Raw genomic sequence first — 20,440 nt, forward strand, 5'->3', positions numbered from 1 at the left:
ATCTTCAAATTATTTGGTACAGCCCTAGAAGCTTATAGTGGGGGACAAGAAACAGGAATCTATTGCACTTCCACACATGCTCACAACACTCTCTCCCAATAAAGCCTGCATGTGAGCATGTGTGAGGGCTGACAGGCTGACCGACAGCCTGAAGAAGAGGCGAGACATTGATGAAGTTCTTTATGTGAGTGTGTGTGCCAGCACAAGGTCCTGGGGTCACATTCCTGTATTTCACAGGCACGATGAAAGGCCAAAACTTAACGTGGTCAACATGTGTGGTTTTGTCGAGTGCAGGACATAAAACTATTCACCAAATCTAAATTCAGCTGTTCTTCATTAAACACATATTCAAAGCATATGTTGGACATACTAAAATTTAACTACAGTATTATATGCAATGTATAATGAAGCACGAGGGGAAATTACACAGGGTGTCGACCAAATAACTGATGCTTTATTGAGCCAGTAGGATTTTGCACGAGACTCAACAGAAAACAGACTTGGGTATTATTTTATGGAGCCCACAGTAAGAAACAGTTAACTACTCCTCAGTTATAACAAAACTGTAACAAAAGATAAATGTTGACCTAATTTATTTCAGTCCCATGGATGCAAAGCAGTGGAGAGCTCTGCAGTGTCACCTCACCGACAGACTGACCACGGAGCCACATGACCAACCAAAGAATGATACTCATCCTCGTCATGCTGTCAGCCTGCTATAAATACAACACAAACCAAAGCAGCAGCACTGTGGCACACATTACATAAGGATTACAATTATATATATAACATGTACTCCCACTGAAATCAAACCACCTCTATTGTCTTCAAACTGCTCCCTCTCCCTGCCCTACATACAAGAATAGAGGAAATCAACACAGCGAATAAGCTAACGTTTCTTTTTCCAGAAGCTGTTAAATTTAAATACATCAAAGTAGTTTTTTCAAAAATACATTTTTTTCTACAAATCGATTCTGGATATTTGAAGCGGTTTCAATACTCATTTTCTGCAAGATCAATACACAGGCTCTCGCCCTCTCTTCTCAGACAGTGGCACACTTCAGGATTTCCGCCAGTTTATTAAATAACCAACTGCCTGAGCCGTTCTAAAACGTATTTTTAAGATGTTTTAATGTTAATGTTATAGCCTAAAATCTAAACTTTTATGCCTTCAATGTCAATTTTCCCTGTGATACTGAAAATGATATAGATCATCAATACTGTATTGTAGTTAACAATTCAAGCAGCGTGACAACACTACACAAAGTGCTGAGAGGGCATAACAGTGAGAAAAGCCCATCTATTATATATCTAGTCCATGGATTTCCATGCTCAGATCATTATTGGATTCCCTCCCAGGAACTGCATCCAAAAGATGCAGAGCTGTGACTCACACAGTGCCTGACACATAAGAATAAAAATCTGCTCCACAGCTTAAGTGGTCTAATCCAAATATCTTAACTCGCTGGCTGCCCTACTTCTCCCCTGGCAGACTGACCTGGAAGGGAAAGCTTGACTTGAACTTGAGGTAAACGCCCAATGATTCCTCCCAACATAAAAGTTGTGAACATTTAAGAGAGGATGTACTCAGACCACAAGCCTCTTTAAAAAGGTCACTGGAGCCCTTCACAGTGGTCCTGGGGCACTACAGATAATATTTATGTGTTTCTGAATCATTTAGGACCTGAGCTCATTCAGCACAAATGCCTTTAGACATGGTTTTCTCCAAGACTTTGCAGACTATATTGTAAAGCTGAAATCAGCATTTGAATGCAGAGTACATTAAATGATGTGGTTAACTTGAATAAAGATACTTCACGACATGTCATAGCTGGATGCACAGATTATTTGGGCTCTGAATGATACTCTCCAGTAATCACACAGGGTAGAGAAGCAGACTTGATGGAAAAGCTCCACAGGCCCAGAAACTTTAAACTCAGCCACATGAAGGGCTTGGTGCCAGAGCCATAGACAAAGCTTCCCAGCCCAAACTCACTGACTTATAACCACAGCAGGAGCTCAGGGAGGAGTTCGATAAGATGTCCAGACCCAACAGGCCTTCAGTCGCTTCCACAAGGGTTTTGTTTAAGCCAACGTGACAGGGGAACGATTTCCAGCTGTCACAAGTTCACGAGAACCGGGGGCCAATGAAACGCACCAAAGGGACTCTCGTTTGAGTCTCCAATGGCCCAGTCGCTGCTCTCGGCTCCAGCTGTAAAGACATCCTGCACAGAGACAGCCACAGCAGGGCAGACACGTGGAGGAGGTGAAAAGGAATGTGCTCAAGAATATAAACACGAGCCAGTAGGAAGCCTCACTCGCCAAGCATCTGCTTCTAGTTAGCCCAGAGGGGTGGGTGTTTGGCTCTCTTGCCTTTCAGCATCAGGTCATGTAACATTGTTTTTAGGAAACATGACCTCTGTGAGAAATAAGCATAATAAGTTTGGAATCTTTCCATGTAAAAGTGTAATCTGACACTTGACTCGTTATTTAACTTATTCAACCGAAGGCCAAGAGAAACGCAACTCAAGCTGTTCAACGTTACCGGAGTAACTGCTGATCCTGACAGAGCTTCATCCTCTTTACTCACACCTAAAAAAACAACAATCAAAAGAATTAAAAACACAGACATAAAAGGAAGTTAAATATCCATAGAGGAATGAGCAACAAGCTTGAGAGTATGACAAACGTTAATTGTTGGTACTGCAAAAAGAAAAGCTATCTACTGCCAGCTCTTTTGGCAGATAACCATGTTCTTGCTTGTATCACAGTTAATTTTTTTTAAATACCACCACCACTATTATTGAACGTCCACTTTAGTTGCTCTTACAGGAGTGAATGTGTGTGTGACTTGATACAGTTGCATTAGATTGCTGTATTTTTTAATTAGTGTGACTATTTGTTCATGAGGTTGTCTCTTGTGTTTGCATTCTTGCAGAAGTGCATTTTTCTTGGTCCGACACAAATATCCTCTCAGGGACTGACAAAGTCAGTCATATCTTACAACCACGTGTCATTTAGACAGCCTTCCATTTTCTAACAAGTTGACAATAAACATGGTGTTCCCAACAAACTACACAGTCCCCCTCTGTGTCACTGTGACGCAGAGGGGTAACTGTGTAACTGTAACTGTAGTCCTTCAACCAATCTGTGTTAAAAAGAAAATGGATTGATAGGTGTATAACTTAAACGAAAGAAGTTTTAAACAGGGAGCATCAGGAACACTTTGGATGAAGGACTTTTAAATCATGAGATCCATTTTCTTTCTGCAAGAGCAGAAGACTTACCAGTTTACATTAAAATTAAAATTATTTTAAGCAGCTCAAAAAAATTACAACTGAAACTGTGAGATGAAGGTTTTACTTCAGAAATTCAATATAGTACTAATCATTAACAAGATGTTGTCACTGTGTTAGACAATGCCTTTGGGAAACAAGTACCTTAAACCTTGGAAGCTTTCAATTTCATTTTTCACTCATTATTTCCACTGCAGAGGCTTAGAGGGCACCTCCTGAATAACTGAGGCCATGGGACTTTCTGCCTGTAAACACAAACCCTGTGAAGTGCCTGAGCTTTGTAAAATGCACAGCAAAAATACTACTTTCAAAACAAGCAATGAGGTTATAGCACAAGAAAATATTTAGCTTTATTCAATGGAAAGAAAGGTTTAGCTGCTGCTATGGCACTTATTTTTGTCTGCAGAACAGTACTCCTTGACTTCATATTAAATTTTCAGGGTTAAGCAATTATCAAAGCAGGAGGAGGTTGTCTGGGGTCGAGCACTGAGGTTTTATCCATTAACACTTGCCTTTGCATGAGCAATGTGACAAATGTAGAGTTCATAATGCTATTAACTACGTACAGAGGAAAATCACTGGGTAGAAAATGGAAATAACAATGTCAAGGTTAGCAATTTGTGCACTGCTGGGATGTACCTATACCAAACATGAATATGCTAATAGTACTGTGAGGCGCTTCAGTATGAATGCACCAGCGAGCATACCAAGTGCCTTGAAAAACTTTGTACAAGGTCTTGACCTAAATTTCAAAAGATATTTTGAAATTCGTCTCAGGTTCAGAGTGATCTGTCTCTCAGACTGTGATGTGTTTGTTATGGATAATTAAGCTCCAACCATGATAAATGGTGATGTAGCAGGATGAGAAGCAGCAGTTACAGACTTTACCCTGCCAGCAACTGATCCTATTAACATCACCATCTGATTACATCTAGCAAAAAAAGAAAACAAAGCAAAAATGTGTTTCTTGTCCAGCTCGTGGAACAAACAAGCTTCCTTTTCCACCATATGCATCAAACGATATGACTCAGGGATGCACGTCAATAGACAGAAATGAATCTTTAAGGCGGGTAACAATATCGATATTTGAGTTTAAAAGATCAAACAACAACATAACAACTGATTCGTTTTAACATTAATACTAGGGTGGAACGATATGTAAAAAAAATGTTTAAAAAAATCATAATGCGGACACTGCAATTGCGATATAATTCACGATCAGTGGGTATTACGATTTTTTCGTCAAATTTTATCATTTTCACTTTTGGGTCTTCACCAAACAAACATCTGTTGAAAAAGATACGTAGGTAAGGACACCTCTGCAGCACTCTACACAAATAGCAGCTTCTTGCGTTTTGGATGTTGCCCTCAGCCATAATGCAATTATGATAATATTTTGATTAATTGTGCAGCCCTTCTGACCATGAAGTGTAGTCAACAGCATTTCGTGGTTGAATATTATAGTTTGTGCATTTTTAGCCTTTACAGGATAACGCCTGTAGAGAGATAATACAACATGTTGTTGACCATGTTTACTATGTCTGAGAAAGACTAAACGTGGCCCCCAGATTCACTTTGAGCTTTCCAGTTTCTCTTTGTGCATATAGAGCTACTGTGGCCAGGTTAATTAATATAATGCAATCAAATAGTAGAAACCAGGCAGTTTTATAATCATCTTGGAGCCTATTTGGATTTTTTTCAAGTCAACTGAATTTCTGATATTAGTCAGCCTGGTGAAAAGAGTTTGACGCTGTCCTTTTAAAAATAGGGATAACTGGTTCTGAGAGCAGCGATGGCTGTATAACAGGACAGAGTCGTGTGAACTGCGAGGATGGACACTGCAACAACACTCCCACACCACTTACATCTCAAATCTGGCGTGAATTTGAAGCAAGACTGGGCAATATGTTGCAAGCAGCCATGTCAGTGGGGTTTAGGCCCAGTTGTACTGGTGGTCTGAGGTACAGGAGTGGTGTTTATAGGACATTGTTTTTTTCTTTACTGCTGAATGCTTTTCTGCAGTCTGATTTTCGGATGATCATTTGTTGAGCCTTCTACAGATTCTGCACTCATTTAAGTGACATTTATACCATTTAAACATCAAAGTAATTTGGTAAAAAAAAAACACCTACAGAGTGAAAACAATGTTAGGACCTTAAATGCATTTCAAGGTCACACTTCAGTACACAGATATTTATTAAATACTGTAAGATTAAATACTAATTCAAACACTTAAAACCCATACAAGAGGTTACCACCCTGACTATGTGTGCAGTATCAACACAGGGAAGTGCTAATGCAGAGCCCTGTGAGAATTAATACCATGTCTCCAGGAAACCCGATCCCACCAACCTGCCTCCTCTCCCAGCCTGATCTTTTAATTCCCTAGTTGGCAGAAAACAGCTCCTAAGGCTGGTGCTTTGCCTTCAGGTCAGACAAAGTAATTTTATACAAACATACCCATTTGTTTGCCAGTGTGACATCTTTATTTGCAGCTTGTTAATGTTGGAGTCTGGCACTTTTGATTTAGTGATGTCTTTAGTCTCTGTCTGGATGATGGGGAGAAATGGAAGTGAGTGGGGAATAATCCTTTACCCTTGTGAACCCAGTAAACCACACAGCAGCGGCGGCGGCAGCAGAATAATGTGAGCATCAGACGATTACAGCCTTCACCAGTGGAGCCTCGACTGTGGCAAGCCTACATCCAAGAAAGTTTCTGATAAATCTACTGAACTAAAGTTTCCTCAAAGTGGAACAGAGGAGACTTTAATATAATGAAAAAATAATGAGTGTAGTCTTCATTGCATGTGAATACAGTTCCCACATCCATTGTTCAGAAACTGCTACTATTATAATATGTTAATTTTCTGGCATTAGTTATTGCTTTATAGATATAAAGATATTGTTTTCATTCATGAAGTCAGAATTTATTAGACTTGTATTTAAAAAAGTTGGAGTAAAAGAGGAGCCCAGCAGGGGGCTCATTTTGCTCTGTCTCTCACTTTGTCTCTAATTCAATATTAGCAATGACAAGGGCTGGGCGATAGGGCCTTCAAATATTATCCCAATGTTTTAAGGAGCATGTATTAGAAGAAGTAGAACAAAGTTCAGAAAATAACATCACTTTACTGTGACGCAGCCTTTAAAACCAGGAAATGAAGACACTTATACCATATAACGATATAATGACAAGGGGTAGACCAGTTATCGTCCTGGCTGAATATCTGTCCCAATATTCAGCTACTGTCCGATTCTCGGTATTGGTGTCTTTTTCGTCCAATTGCAGATAAATTTAGTTAATTTAAAAATGTGCTATGTTGGCTCTAATGCAGCATCGTTTCTCAGCCTGTGGTCTCACTCAATGTCACTGCCAAATTACTCTGATTGATTACGCTTCACAGCCTATCAACACTAAATAATCTGAATCTGCAGTTATCAAATAAATGTAGTGGCATGGAAGTATGAAGTAGCAGGAAAAGGAAATACTTGTATGTTACCTCAAGTACAGTACTTGAGTAAACTGTACTTAGTTAAATTCCACCACTGGCTATTTTAATATCATCAATATTTTTATTTTTTACGGCAAATGTATTTCGGTTCCAAATATCGGTTAGGTCCCCTCACTTAACTAATAATCAGTATCATCACTGAAGAAACCGTTTGGTCGATCTCCAATAATGACACAAAAATCTAAGATGATATATTGTCTCATATCACGATAAAGATATATCGATATATATATATATATATACACATATATAGTTTTTCGTAAATTGCTTAATCTACAGTGTGTAGTTTCTCAGCAGGTTATGCACTTTTTCAAATCATGCACTTGTATCTCCATGCTGCTCTTTCTGCCAATTTCTCTGCTTAAGTATTTTGTTTTCCCTGAATCTGTAACTGGTGCTGGTGGAGCAAAACATGCGCCTCCCCAGTCTACCCTTCAGTTTGAGTGCCTGCCCTGCTCTCAAAGGGGTCAATCAATTCTTAAAACTATTCTGACAAAACCAAATTTTGTTTATTCATTTCATACATATTGCAGACTTCTGCTTGATTTCCCAAAGAGTAAAAGCTCTAACCACTGACCTGAGTGAAATTTGTTTTTGTATTCAGACAGATGACTTTCCGACGAGTTATGAATCCCACTTTAGATGATGAGATCAGTGTTCATCTTGTCTAACACCAGATGCCACCCACCAACTGAGGACGCATCCTGCCTTTCTCCCGGCAGACAATACTCTGAGCTTACAGCTAATTAGTGTTTTTGGGTGGTATTCCCTGGGAACATGTAATCCTGTTCTCAGTTGTTCTGCATACAAATCTATAGCAGATTTTCTTTTCCAGTACATTGTCTCCTTTTGGCTGCATTGCATAAAAACGGCAACCACAATGTGCTGTGACCTTCAGGCTGACACAATATCATGAATCACTGAAACATCAGATCTGCTTTCAACAAGTCTTGTTACTAAAATATTTTGTGTTTGACATAATCTGCATTGACAAAGGATAGGTTATCGTATATTTTGTGTGTGCGTTCATGATTCTGTCTGTAGCAGCCACCGGCCACCATGTTGCATCAGTCAACAACCATGCAGAAGTCATCAGAGACAGAGAGAGTAATTTCAACACTCAGAGGAGTAGGAAATAGACCAGAATGCAAAAAGTGTAACTGTCAAGTCATTTTCAGTATATACATCTCTTGCTCTGTTGCTCTTCTCTGCCATCACCATCTCTATTATAAACCACAGCTCAACATAACAAGCTGGCAGGGAACAGGGCAGAGTATTGCAAGGAATCATTAAAAACCCTTCTACTTTGATGTAAGTGATATCCAAAGTACACATACACTGCTGTATGAAATTAAATAATATACCATGTAGGCTGCATGATATGGTGAGAAAAATCACATTGCAATGATTTAGACTGATATTACAAATGCAATATGATTCACGAGAAGAAGAGATGATCATCATAATATTCATTTTCACTAAAAAAGCTATTCAAATGCACATGGCCATATTACAATTTCAATAGTATTTCGATTAACTGCGCACCCCTTATAATAAGGTGTACTAACAACATGAGAATTTTACCAAATGAAAATATCTGCTTAACACTTGAATTTCCAACCAATCCTCACACCTAAACCACTAAATAGGTCAATTGTCAGCATCTCCCAAAATGACATATATCATCATTCCCAACACAGCATGGCCATTGCAGTGCAACAGTGAAACCTGTACCGGACCTTCTTCGTACCCTTACAACTTGGTTAGGTTTTGCCAAGATAACTACCTGGTTAGGGTTAGGCAAACAATACCTGGTTAGGTTCAGAAATAAACATCATTGTTTGGGTTCCAATTACTTCTATTACTCCCGTTACTAAAATACATTCATTACCAACGTTACTTACGTTACGTATTGTATGTCATGTTACTTCAATACCTAATAAGTAAAAAAATCTCAACGATTTCCCCTGAAATCATTGAAAGATCTTATCTTAAGTGGCTATTACACACTGTTTCTGGTGCAAAACTGCAGAGATATATGGGAATTAAACACTCGAATCTTTCACAGAAGACTACATCATCATAATTCCACTCACTGCCAAGGAAACTTCAGACAATCTCCAGTTCTGGTATTAAACATACACTGTTATGCAGAACAAGTTACTGTGAAATACATGAATATTCCTCGAGCATGAGAGGAGTGAACACTCACATTCTGCAGCTGACAGCTCTTTGACGTGGGACTCTTATTTGCCGACTTTGTTTGTATTCACTGAATTACGCAAGATGGGAAAACATGCACCCTTTGCCTCAGGTAGCCACTGCCACTGGGAGCCATTTGGTGTCAATTATAGGTGGACAGCAGGCATTTACCTCGAGGCTGGTGTCAGGGTGAGAGGAACCAGGGTTACCGAGCGTACCTGTGGTCTTCAATCAGCTAAGCAGACGCTGTCTGGCTGTCTGTCCTTTGATCTTTAACTCACTGCCGTAAATCCTCTTCTTGGACCGACACAAGGCTTCACAGCCCAGTCAAGCACCCTATACAATCTGTCCATGCCATTTGGCTCTCCTGTGCCAGACGAGAGTGCCTTCACCTCAAATATACCTTATTTTCGTCTGTGGCATTCCAATAGGGCGCCCTTCTGCTCTCTGAACATGAACAGACATGGCAATAAGATAGAAGAAAAACATCCTGTCCATCACGTGCGTAACAACAGAATCTGGCCATGAGAAATTCCAACACTTGAATGAAATGCCAAAAAAAAAGCAAGCAGAGCAGGCAGAGGATTTACGGGATCAGAGTGTGGGTTACCTTTCTGGTATGTGGAGCTGAGGTTTTCAAATCACAGGCTTTGGAGTATTTCTGTAGCATATATGATTTGAACAGACTTGCCTGTCCTGCGTGACACCACTAAACGATGCAGAGAGGAATTTTTGGGGAAGTAAACCCTCAGAATGTCAAGCCCCGATGGATGGCAGCCATCACCACTGCTCACGTCTGATGTTTATAATGTCAGAAAGGAGCAGAGGACCATTCCAGCCAGGGACCTCAATTATCAACATTGTGTAGAAAAAGTTCTAAATTCTGTCTCAGGATTAAAAAATGCAAAATGTGTATTAGTACAAAAAAATCATGATTTATCAAACATGCGCACAACGGTCATAATGATAAATCCCACAAGTTCTAAAACACCATGCTAGCGCACGTTCAGGGGACATTTGCATTCAGAAACACCCTCAATTAACCATATATAATAACAAAACATCCCTTTACCAATCTATCTCCAATCTTGTGCATGAAGTCCTGCCCTTTCCGGTGGGCCCATGGGATCTTATTTCACAAAAATCTGATTTGATGTTTGTCAAATCAAAACACAAGTCAAGAAAGTCACAGATTGTCTTGAAGATAACATCAAGTTTTGTGTAAAACCACTCAGTGAACTACACTGTCTTGCTCAATATACGTCACCAAAACCAACATGGCCGTCACCTCGGCATTATAAAAGGTGAAAAGCACAACAGGTTTGGCCATATTGACAATGTGAAAGGACAGTTAGTCAGTTCTGTGAGCAAGACAATATACGGAGCCAGCTCTTTAAGCTTTCGGTTATGGGTTTTGGTAATTCCTAAGTGCAAGTTCATAAATTCTATATTTCCGTAGGAATGATCATAGGCACCTCGGGCTGGGCAATATATCATTATCATGATATGAGACTATATATCGTCTTAGATTGGGCATCATTATATCGTAATGTGCCATAAGTTTTGCCTTTTTGACTTCTTCTAATACATGCCTTCACAAACTTAAGTCATTATATCCACATTACTGAGGATTATTGATCAGAAATGTCATTGTGTTGGCATTTTGTGAAAGAACCAATAGTCATTCCTACAATGTTGTTGCCATCTTGACATGGAAGTAGGGCCTATTTCGTCAAACATATTGTGATATTCGATTTTGTTGCCCCGTCCTAAGATTTATGAAGTCCTTTTGAGAAGATTTCAAAGTATCACAGTGCATAGTATAAAAAATATTGTAATTTTAATTTAAAGCCATGCAATCCAGCCCTAAACGCACCCATTACGCACATCAGATGAATAGGGGCCCTGGTATGCTTCCCCCTCCTGAGCTCAGCTTCCTCATCTTGCACTGGCATTTTCTCACTTATGTGCAGCGATGCGCCACAGTATCAGTTAACACATCCCCCCGACTTACACAACAGCTTTTTTTTGCAGAGAAAAACTCTTGCCAGAAAAAAAACAATGACAATCAATGACAGATTTGTCATTAAGTCCTTAACAAAGCCGGGCATGAAATCGTGAAATTATTCTCTTTGCTCCTTCTGTACCACAAGCATTACAAGCAAGGCTATGGCACAAAAGTACAAACTGAGCAATCTAAAATATCCTCAGGCAAGGCAAGTGGGTGCACAAGGAGAGGGTAAGTTAGTGTTTTGGGTTATTTTTAGGTCTTAACGACCTGCACGCTAGGCGCTGGATATAACCTCGGATGAACAGAGGTTGAATGTGGTGTGAACAGTGTGTGTTTGCATCACGTCACGCAGCACAGGTGACTGAAATATTCACCAGCTGCCGGTGTTACTGCAAACAACCTGTGGCACATATTTAGCTCCAGGACTGAGGCAGCAGACGAGGGAAGCACGAGAGGAATCGGGTCAAACGCAATGAGGGCAGAATTACCGTTAGCGACAGTTAGTTGCACATAAAACACACGCGCAAAAAAAAAGAAAAAAAAAAAAAAATGTAAACAAATACTCTAGTGAGCTGACAGAGCTAGCGTGAGGTATTTTACTAGCTTGTTGTAGCAGCTGTTCGCTAAATCCCTTAGCAGCCAGTCAGCCAGTCAGTCACTATAACGGTTCATCATCTCCTACTTACCCGCTTGTGGACGTCAAATTAGTCCCCGCACACAACTTCGCCCGGTGTCGTCTACCGGTGTTGTTTCATCACAGCACCGTCGGTACCGAAAAGGTGAGGTAACCTGTGCGGGTGTTGTTGTTTTTTTTGTTTGTTTTTTGAGAGAGTCTAGCTGTCCAACCGTGCGAGGCTTCTTCTCCTCTGTCTGTCAGTCAGTGTGCCGCGCCGGCTGTCCGCTCCGCCGCCATCTTGGTTGTGATGGGAATCCGCCGCGCGCGCGCGCACTCACTCACACCCACATACACACGCGCGCGCGCGTCTCTCTGGGTGGCACTTTTGCATCACAGCCAGCCTCTCCCAGCAGGAAGGAGCTCACATAATCTACCTGATGCTGACAGTGTATATGCTCATACTACTCATACTCATCTCCACCTGGTGCGTTTTTAATTAAACTGGCCTGATTCTGGTTCTTGATTAATGAAGTAATCCCTATTAGTTGCATTATGCAGTTTAATTTAAACGGGCAGACTGAATACACTTTTGGCTACCATGATGCACAAATAGAATTTTTAGAAATAGTTTGCCATTAATTCAACAATTTCATTGTAAGGATGAACTATCTCCCCAGTTTTCCTGTATGGAGGGCCACAAGGGCAAAAATCATATGTATTAAAAACAGAAAATATATGATACTGATATGAACCCCATCTATTCATTCTGGCTTTTTTAATTATATGGTTTTAATGTTTATACTTGTTTACATTTTACTGTTATCATTATTATCACTCTACCAACTTTAAAAAGAAAAAATCAACTTTTACGTTCAATATTTTATTTTATCTTCTATTTTATTGATGGTTTTTGTCTTATATTCTTTATCTTTTATTATTTTAACTATTCATTTTATTGCAATTGGTGTGCATTAGTCTCTAAAGCAGTTTTTGGTTTCTTAATATACCATGTTTTTTCACTTGTAAAGCACTTTGAATTGCATTTTGATTTGTTTGCATATTTATTTTGTATAACTATTTAGCAGTTTATCCGTTTCTTATAAACTACAATTAATGATTTAAGTCTTCAAAATATTGCAGTTATTTTCCTACTCTTTTCTTTCCCTTTTTTTTCAAAAGTCTGCACAAAAGTGATTTTTTTTTCCAGTGACACTATAGAGTAGTGTTGTTTGTCACCCTAAAACCCAGAAATCAGTTGGCATTTTTTCACATCCGGTTCCCTCGTCTCAGTCTATGAGTTTTTTTAATTGGTTTTCAGTTAAATGCCTGAAATAAGGTCTGTGGTTACTACAGGTCTAAGATATTTACACGTTTTGTTCTACAACATAAAATACATAATTAAATGTCCCACAATTGAATTGTAAAGTGCTTACGTGTCTTTAAAATGGCTGTTGCTAACAAGTGGCTAAACTTCATCATGCCGAACACGGAGACTCATCCACTCATTAGTCCGTCGTTACAGGCAGACTTTAATTACAAACTATATGGAGGCTGAAAATGGAAATGTGGATGAAATATTTTTTTCAACCTGACTCACCAGGTCAATTATGAATGTCAAAGAGATCATTAATGAAGAGTGAATTTCATTTTCAGCTCCAGGAGGCAAAAGTATTGTTTTGGATTGCATCCAAATGCTCCCACTCAAAAAAAGTTGAAGCTATGCCATGTTGTGAAATGTATTTGTTACCCATCTCTTGTTTCCTCTGGTGTTTCAGCATACACTGATTGTGTTTGAGTTCAATAAAGTTGTTAAGAGAAAACACTGTAAAGAACATGTTTGTATCACAAAGACTGTTAATGCTCAGTTCACATTTTTCAAGTAAAGGTTTGATCAGTTTCCCAACAATGAGAAAAACAAAAATTATTTTTGAATTCATGATAGCCAGAGAGGCTTTACACTGTGACATTTTGAGGTTATTTGTTGATTGTCTTAAATGATTACTTTTCAGTCATTGAATTGAACCCAACGATGCACCAAATTCTACACAACCATGTCACATAAAAACAATGAAGAGAAGAAATAAGATCCATCATTTTCCCCAAGATCCTAAACTAATTTTGCAAAGGATAAAACAAAAAAACACTGGAAACAAGCAAAGAGAGGATTTGAAATCCCCTCTCTGGTTGAAAACCCATGGGGCTCTAAAAAAATCCCCTCGCTCCATGATAGAAGTAAATCTATCGCAATGACTAAATAACAAAGAAATATCTGACACAGCAAGGAGAGAAATGGAACAAAAAATAAATGCACACAAGACAAGAAAGTCCAGCAAAATAAATTAGAAAAACTCTAATGGTGGTCATGATAATAAAGCCAAAGTGAAGCTGTGCATGTTTGTGTGTTATTAAAGAGGATATCTTATTAATTTTGTTATTAGATTTGAGACTGTAGTCATGCAAAGTTTATATAAGAGCATGAAAATAATGATTCTATAATCTGCTTCAGTTTGTTTCTTTTTTGTTCCTCACCAACTCCTGAGAAAAATGTTGCTGCTAAATGCTCCACTGTGTTCTCCAGCTGGTTGCTAACTGTGTCTGTCTGCTGCTGGCGCCGAGCTGCTGCAGTTTCATACAGTGGCTTCATTGGACATGGTGATATCTCTTTGTGGGTTTATCATTGTGTACATGGCCAGCCGTAGAGAAGAGACTATTTTGCAGCATTGCAGTCAGCAGAAAGATTGTTGCCTCACAGTGGTTACATTTTGATTCTAGTGCTCCATATTATATAAAGAAGACACTTTTAGATAAATAATGATATGACAAAATATAGCCAATATATGTAATGTAACAGTGACATTGTCATATAATCCAATATGGTACAAATACAGTTTATGTTTTACTTGTTTGAAGTTTTTGAGTTCCCTCTTACCCCTCACAACAGAGTTAGTGGTTGAAATCTTTCCCTATGAAATGGGACAATCCTTCAAGCCCCTCAGTTGTCGTTGATGGCGTTTATAGAAAAAGAGGCGACCAGACATTTCAAATATTCCGTCTTCAGCTTTGGTGATTTTTCATACGTTACTGTGACAATAGCGTTATCATCACAATGCCATTAGTGTCTTGTTTCATATGAAACACTTGAACACGTATTGAGCCTTTAAAAAACGTCATGTTTGTATGATACACTCTTACATGTGGTTATTTTGTTTGTTGTTTGTATAAAAAGGCAAATATTTGGAGCTTTAATTACAGGTAAAGAGGCCATCCAATATGTAGAAAAGGCTTATTTTTCCCACCTCTCGTACAACATGTACCATTTTTACTTGTGATGACTGACCTAATACAAGCGGTCATGAAAAAGAAAGCATTGTGTGAGGCTGATTTGGAGTAAGTGCTCCGTGCCATCTGCTTGTTCTTTGTGGACGTGAACTGAAAGGGAAAACCTTGAGCAATCTCACAAAGCACCTGAACTGCCCACATAATTATGTGTTCAAAGCTGTCAAAGAGAGATGTCTAATAGAGGGCCAACAATACCTGGAAAGCAGTTTGCTAGCAGTCTGCAACACGGTGCTTCAATACAACTGCTGCTGAGGCAACACCTCTGACATTATCTGCTGAATCAGGTTGTATAAATTATGTAAAATATGGACTTTTCATGTTTGCAGAATCTCTGCACATTTTCAGGCACTATTTGCATTTGTAAGAATGAAAGCAGCTGCAGTCACTTTATATTCATATTGTACTGAGTTAACTCTGGTCGATTCTGCACAGTTTGTATGTTGTCCTTGCTTTTTTGTTACTTTTCACACACACAGCTCAGGTGGACTAGAGACTGTGAAGATGTTGGCATGTAATCTATTCGCCCTGTGATGAACTGGTCGGAGTGTTTCCCGGCCCTTCCGCCCTGCATGATGGGATTGGCTCTCGCTCCTCATGTGGGAATGGAAAACTAATGAATGGATGATGCAAACTGACACATCCTCCTAACAGCATCCAAGACCTGATCCGTGCTGAATTATTGCATTGATTGTAAGTGACACCTCACTTATAGGTTGTTTGCTCATTTTTCAGGATGAATAAATCCAGTTTTCGACTTCACTTTGTGTTGAAGGGCAGAGAATATGATGAAACTGGTAGAAACAGCCTGGTTGTGAGTAGGTGTGAGGTTTGTTGTTATTGCGGGTGGAAGCTGGCAAAGTATCCCCACAGAGTCATGCAGACTCATGAATCCTTAAATGCACTTTCTTCCTTTTTTTTCTCAGGAGTTAGATGCACCAAACAATGCAAACAGCTCTTGTAATTTAGAATATATATCCTTAAAAAAATTGAATTTTAAAATGTACATAGACTGTAGTAAGTAAAGCAGTTAAATTGGTCAAAAACGTGTATGTATGAAGTGTATTTGGCTTTTGGAGGCGGGTTGCCTACACAACATCTGATGCCTCTTTCCAGACTATCACGAGTTGAACTACATATTTAAAGCTGTTTTGCTTTGCTTTGCACAGACAGACCAAACTTATGCTGCAGCTGCATTCTGAAGCTGCGCAAATTTCTATTTTGGTGCTTTCCGACTGGCTTACAAACATATCTTTTTTTTTTTTTTTTTGAAGTATTGAAGATAATAAAATTAGGATTAAGGACTATTTGTCCACTGAATGCACGTGTCCTGTTACTGAACACTGGTAAATTCATTGTCTTGATGTAATTTGCTGCTTGTTTTAAGTCAGTCGCTTTGTAAGCTGCTGTCTTGGCCAGGACTCCCTTGCAAAAGAGATTCTGAATCTCAATGGAAATATTTCTGTTTTTTTTCTCACATTGATGTGTCCCTCTAGTTGCAATGATTCAAAAACCTTGCACAACAATCTTCGAGGACATTTAACAAAAGACTAAACAATATATAAGATAAGATATATATATAAAATAATAAGTTGCTGATCACATATCTAACTCTCAAAGCAGCTAAGACGTCTGACATCATTCTTTTAAAGGCAGTTTAAATGTCTGGGTCATGTTTCACTGCTGCCATCTACTGTACGTTGAGGCCAAACACAGTTTATTCAAACCCAACTTCCTGTGTGCAGTAGTTTTATCTGTAATCACGCTTGAAATATATTCAGTAATCATCAGTCAGTTAGAAGGTGGATACAGAGATGGATACAGGCAGATACACACACCAGCAGTCCAATTAAAGTAACTTTTGTTGGGGGAATAAATTGTGCTTGTTGAATCATAAAAGTTGTTTTTCATGTTTGTACATTTCTGAAAATGTTCCCAACTTGTTTTCTGAGCAGCTGCCGGCTATTGATTCACTCATTAAGACGACTCACATTATTGGTCATTATCCATAATAGCCCCTTTACATTCCATTGCTAAATGGAGTTTTTAATTAAGGTTGCCACCTGGGGACAGTAATCATCATCTCTGCTTTCTTCTTATAGTTTCATAACACCAACCTGCTGATTACAACAAGCCTTCAGATAACAGATGGGAGATCGACGCCTGCTGCTACAATACAGCATAGTTAATGGTTTTAGAGGTGATTAACAGCTTGTGGCCTCTGTTCATAGACATACTGATGACTGCAGTGTGTTTCACTGGCACAGCAGAGCTTCAAGGTAGCAGCTGTGTCCACCCTCAAGGAATGGGGCCACCAGGTTTTTATGCACCATCATATACTACAAACTATTAAATCAGACGTTACTTTTTAGATGCATTATTACATAGTAGAAAATGATGAATATTACAACAACCTGGTAACCCAAACACTTCTTATTTAAAGTTTATAATTCATCCATAAAGCATTGATAAGTCAGCAATTCAGCATTAACAAAAGATCTTGGTTAAAACTTAAAAACACTTAATTAAGGGTGCCTCGCTGAAAAGCAAAAATGTCATGACATCACCTGTTATCAGCTCTGTTTGTTTATTCAATGATTGATCGCTGCTCATCAAGCGGCTGTAAGGCAGCGTCACGTGACCCTCAAAAGAGAGGATAATTAAAGCTTTGTCGACATCTGCTTTCATCAAAAGAAGAGCCTGCTGTTAATGTTTGCTACGAGCTCTGCTAAAATCCCTCCGCCTCCAAACTCTACAAGTTCTGAAGCAGCAGCCATTAGCTCCTGCAGAGGGAGTGATGGTGAAGCTGTGCCAACAGATGCTGAGAGCTGAGGGGGGTCTTCATACGAAACAGTGATAATAAAAAGTTTCCAGGTTTCCTCTAGCAAAAAACAAAGTGCAGAGTTATGTTTTTTATTATTTTCTTAGATTTCGGAGTTTATCTCAATGTTTGCAGAATTTTAACTTATGCTTAAGATATTATGTATGGATTATTTATCACACAGCATCTCTCAAATCATTCTGATCACATCATTTTGTAGAATAATTAAACAATGCCACGACTAGGAGCACACAGGGGCTGCAACCTGTTGCAGTTGCAGCTACACAAAACCTGCATACACTTGAATTGAATTGAATGCACATGTATTTCGGACATGTGAAAACAAAACAAGACAAGAAGTTAAATTACTTTGACAATAAGGCATAATAAAATGAAAAGCTTGTTACAAAATATATTCCATTAACAAGCACTGACATGCCCGAAAAGGAGTAGGAAGAAGTATACACTTATTTAATCCTACCCCTTCTCCACAACTCAGTAATTAATCATAATCAATTTACTTCCATTCCTGAACATGTGTACCTTTGTGCGCTCCCATCTAACAATATACAATTCGATATGTACAATTAATAATTCACATATTATATATAAATATATTTACATACACACCCATATATGCATATACAGTATACATATATGCTGAACACATGTACATATACATACTTATATGCACACACATCTATGTACATACATACACTCACACACATACAAATATACATACATAGCTTATAATATAATATACATAATTTATATACATTGACCACATTTCTATATCTTATTATAAAAGTTATTACGGCAAATTTATATTTCATAACATATTAATATTTTATACACACAAACACATCCATACATCTATGAAAACACCACCAATTTTTAAAGCCCTCCCTCATCCCTGTATCTTTTGAAGATCATCTCCATGTACCTTTTTTTGAACTGGATCATGCTTGGACATTGCTTTAGCTCCATGCTCATACCTTTCCACAATTTCCCCACGCCGATTGAAATGCAGTTACTTTTTATAGTCGTACGAACAGCTAGCATCTTGAAATTAAACTTTTCCCTGAAATTATAACCCCCCTCTCTATTCTGTTTCTCAATTTATACATTATTTGTGCAGTTTGATATTCAACCAGGTCACTGAACTTTAATGCACGGGAATTTAAAAACAATAAGTTGGTGTGGTCATAATATCCAACTTTATGAACTGTTCATATAGCTCTTTTTTGAAGTGTGAAAAGTGGTTGCAGTGAGCTTTTGTCGGTGTTACCCCTCAGACCTCCACACAGTAATTTAAATATGGTAAGACCAGTGTCCAGTAGAGAATGTGCAGTGATTCATGATCCAGTATGTGCTTACACAGGACTGAGATGCTTCGTGACAGTTTAGATTGTACATGTTTTATGTGAGGTTTCCAGCAGATGTTGTGCTCTATTATCACACCTAGAAATGTATTTACGTACACTCTTTCAATATTCACACCATCTATTTTAATCTGTACTTTATTATATGATTTACAATTTCCAAACAACATGATCTTTGTTTTGCTTAAATTTAATTTGCTTTAATTTGCTCATGTCAGATGTGATTATTATTTGTGTCATCCACAAACAACACAAACTTTAATAATGTTGATGTTTTACATATGTTGATGTTTTTACACTGTCAAAGACTGTAAACACTGGTAGGTGGTCACTGATATCATTGATCAGTAATCCACTTATCGCATTGTTGTCTGTAACATTAGTAAATATGTTGTCTGTCAATGTGGCACAGTGAGATGTAATCCTGCTGGGTCTGGTGATTTTTGGATAAAGTCAAAGGTTTGTGGTTACTTGGATTAAGCAGATCTATATTAAAATCCCCACAGATGAACATGACCATTTGATTTGACACTGTAAACATTTCTTCCATCCATTCCTTGAAAACTTCAATGTTAGAACCCGGCGCCCTATAAATGCAGCTAACAATTACTTTCTTATTTTTGTCTATATATATTTCTACTGTTGAACATTCTAATAAGTTTCCGATTGCAGTTCATTCTCTCTAACACCTTGAAATTAAAGTTTTTGTCCACATACACAGCCACACGTCCTCCAGTCCATACCCTTCACAGGGTTGATCCATGTTTCTGATATTGCAATAATGTTAAATGGTTGTGCGAATTGAAATATTCCTTAATGTTGTTGAAATTTGCATACAGGCTTCTACTGTTGAAATGAATAACTGATTGTATTTTCTTCTGTTTCGTCATGAATCGTGCTTTCCTGGCAATATCAGTGTCATGTTTGGTTAGGTGTTCATTCATGTAGACGTCTGTTCCCTTCAGCTTCCTTTTCTTGTTTTAGCAGTGCAGTTTTGTGCTTTCTATTAACGAACCTCATTATTATGGCTGGTTTGTCGTTGTTGTTTCTCCGGGGCAGAGGGTGACATGCTTCAATGGTGTAACAGTCCACTTCGATGCCCTTGGACTGCAGAAAGGCTGCTACCTGTGGCTCCACGGAGTCAGAAACTAACTCACCGGGCTCTAAATCGGGGTCAGTGGTCACTGCCCGTGCGTATGACACTGATAAGTATGTTGAAAAAGGGAAGTATGAGCAGCATCCAAATATATTAACACCAAGTAACTAT

The 20,440-nt window shown here is 38.6% G+C and overlaps 1 protein-coding gene across 6 annotated transcripts in view; it reads right to left on the reverse strand.

Moving 5' to 3' along the window:
• LOC311260399 (C-myc promoter-binding protein-like) overlaps positions 1–11,923 on the reverse strand; it is a 73,575-nt gene extending 61,652 nt beyond the window's left edge. For all 6 annotated transcript variants that reach the window (XM_084358178.1, XM_084358176.1, XM_084358174.1 and 3 more), the window contains exon 1: positions 11,705–11,923. The gene's annotated coding sequence lies outside the window, so the exon portion shown is untranslated. The remainder of the gene's footprint in view (positions 1–11,704) is intronic.
• Positions 11,924–20,440: the final 8,517 nt, after the last annotated feature.

This window comes from Pagrus pagrus (assembly GCF_965226575.1).
Source record: "Pagrus pagrus genome assembly, chromosome: 1".
Taxonomy (NCBI): Eukaryota; Metazoa; Chordata; class Actinopteri; order Spariformes; family Sparidae; genus Pagrus; species Pagrus pagrus.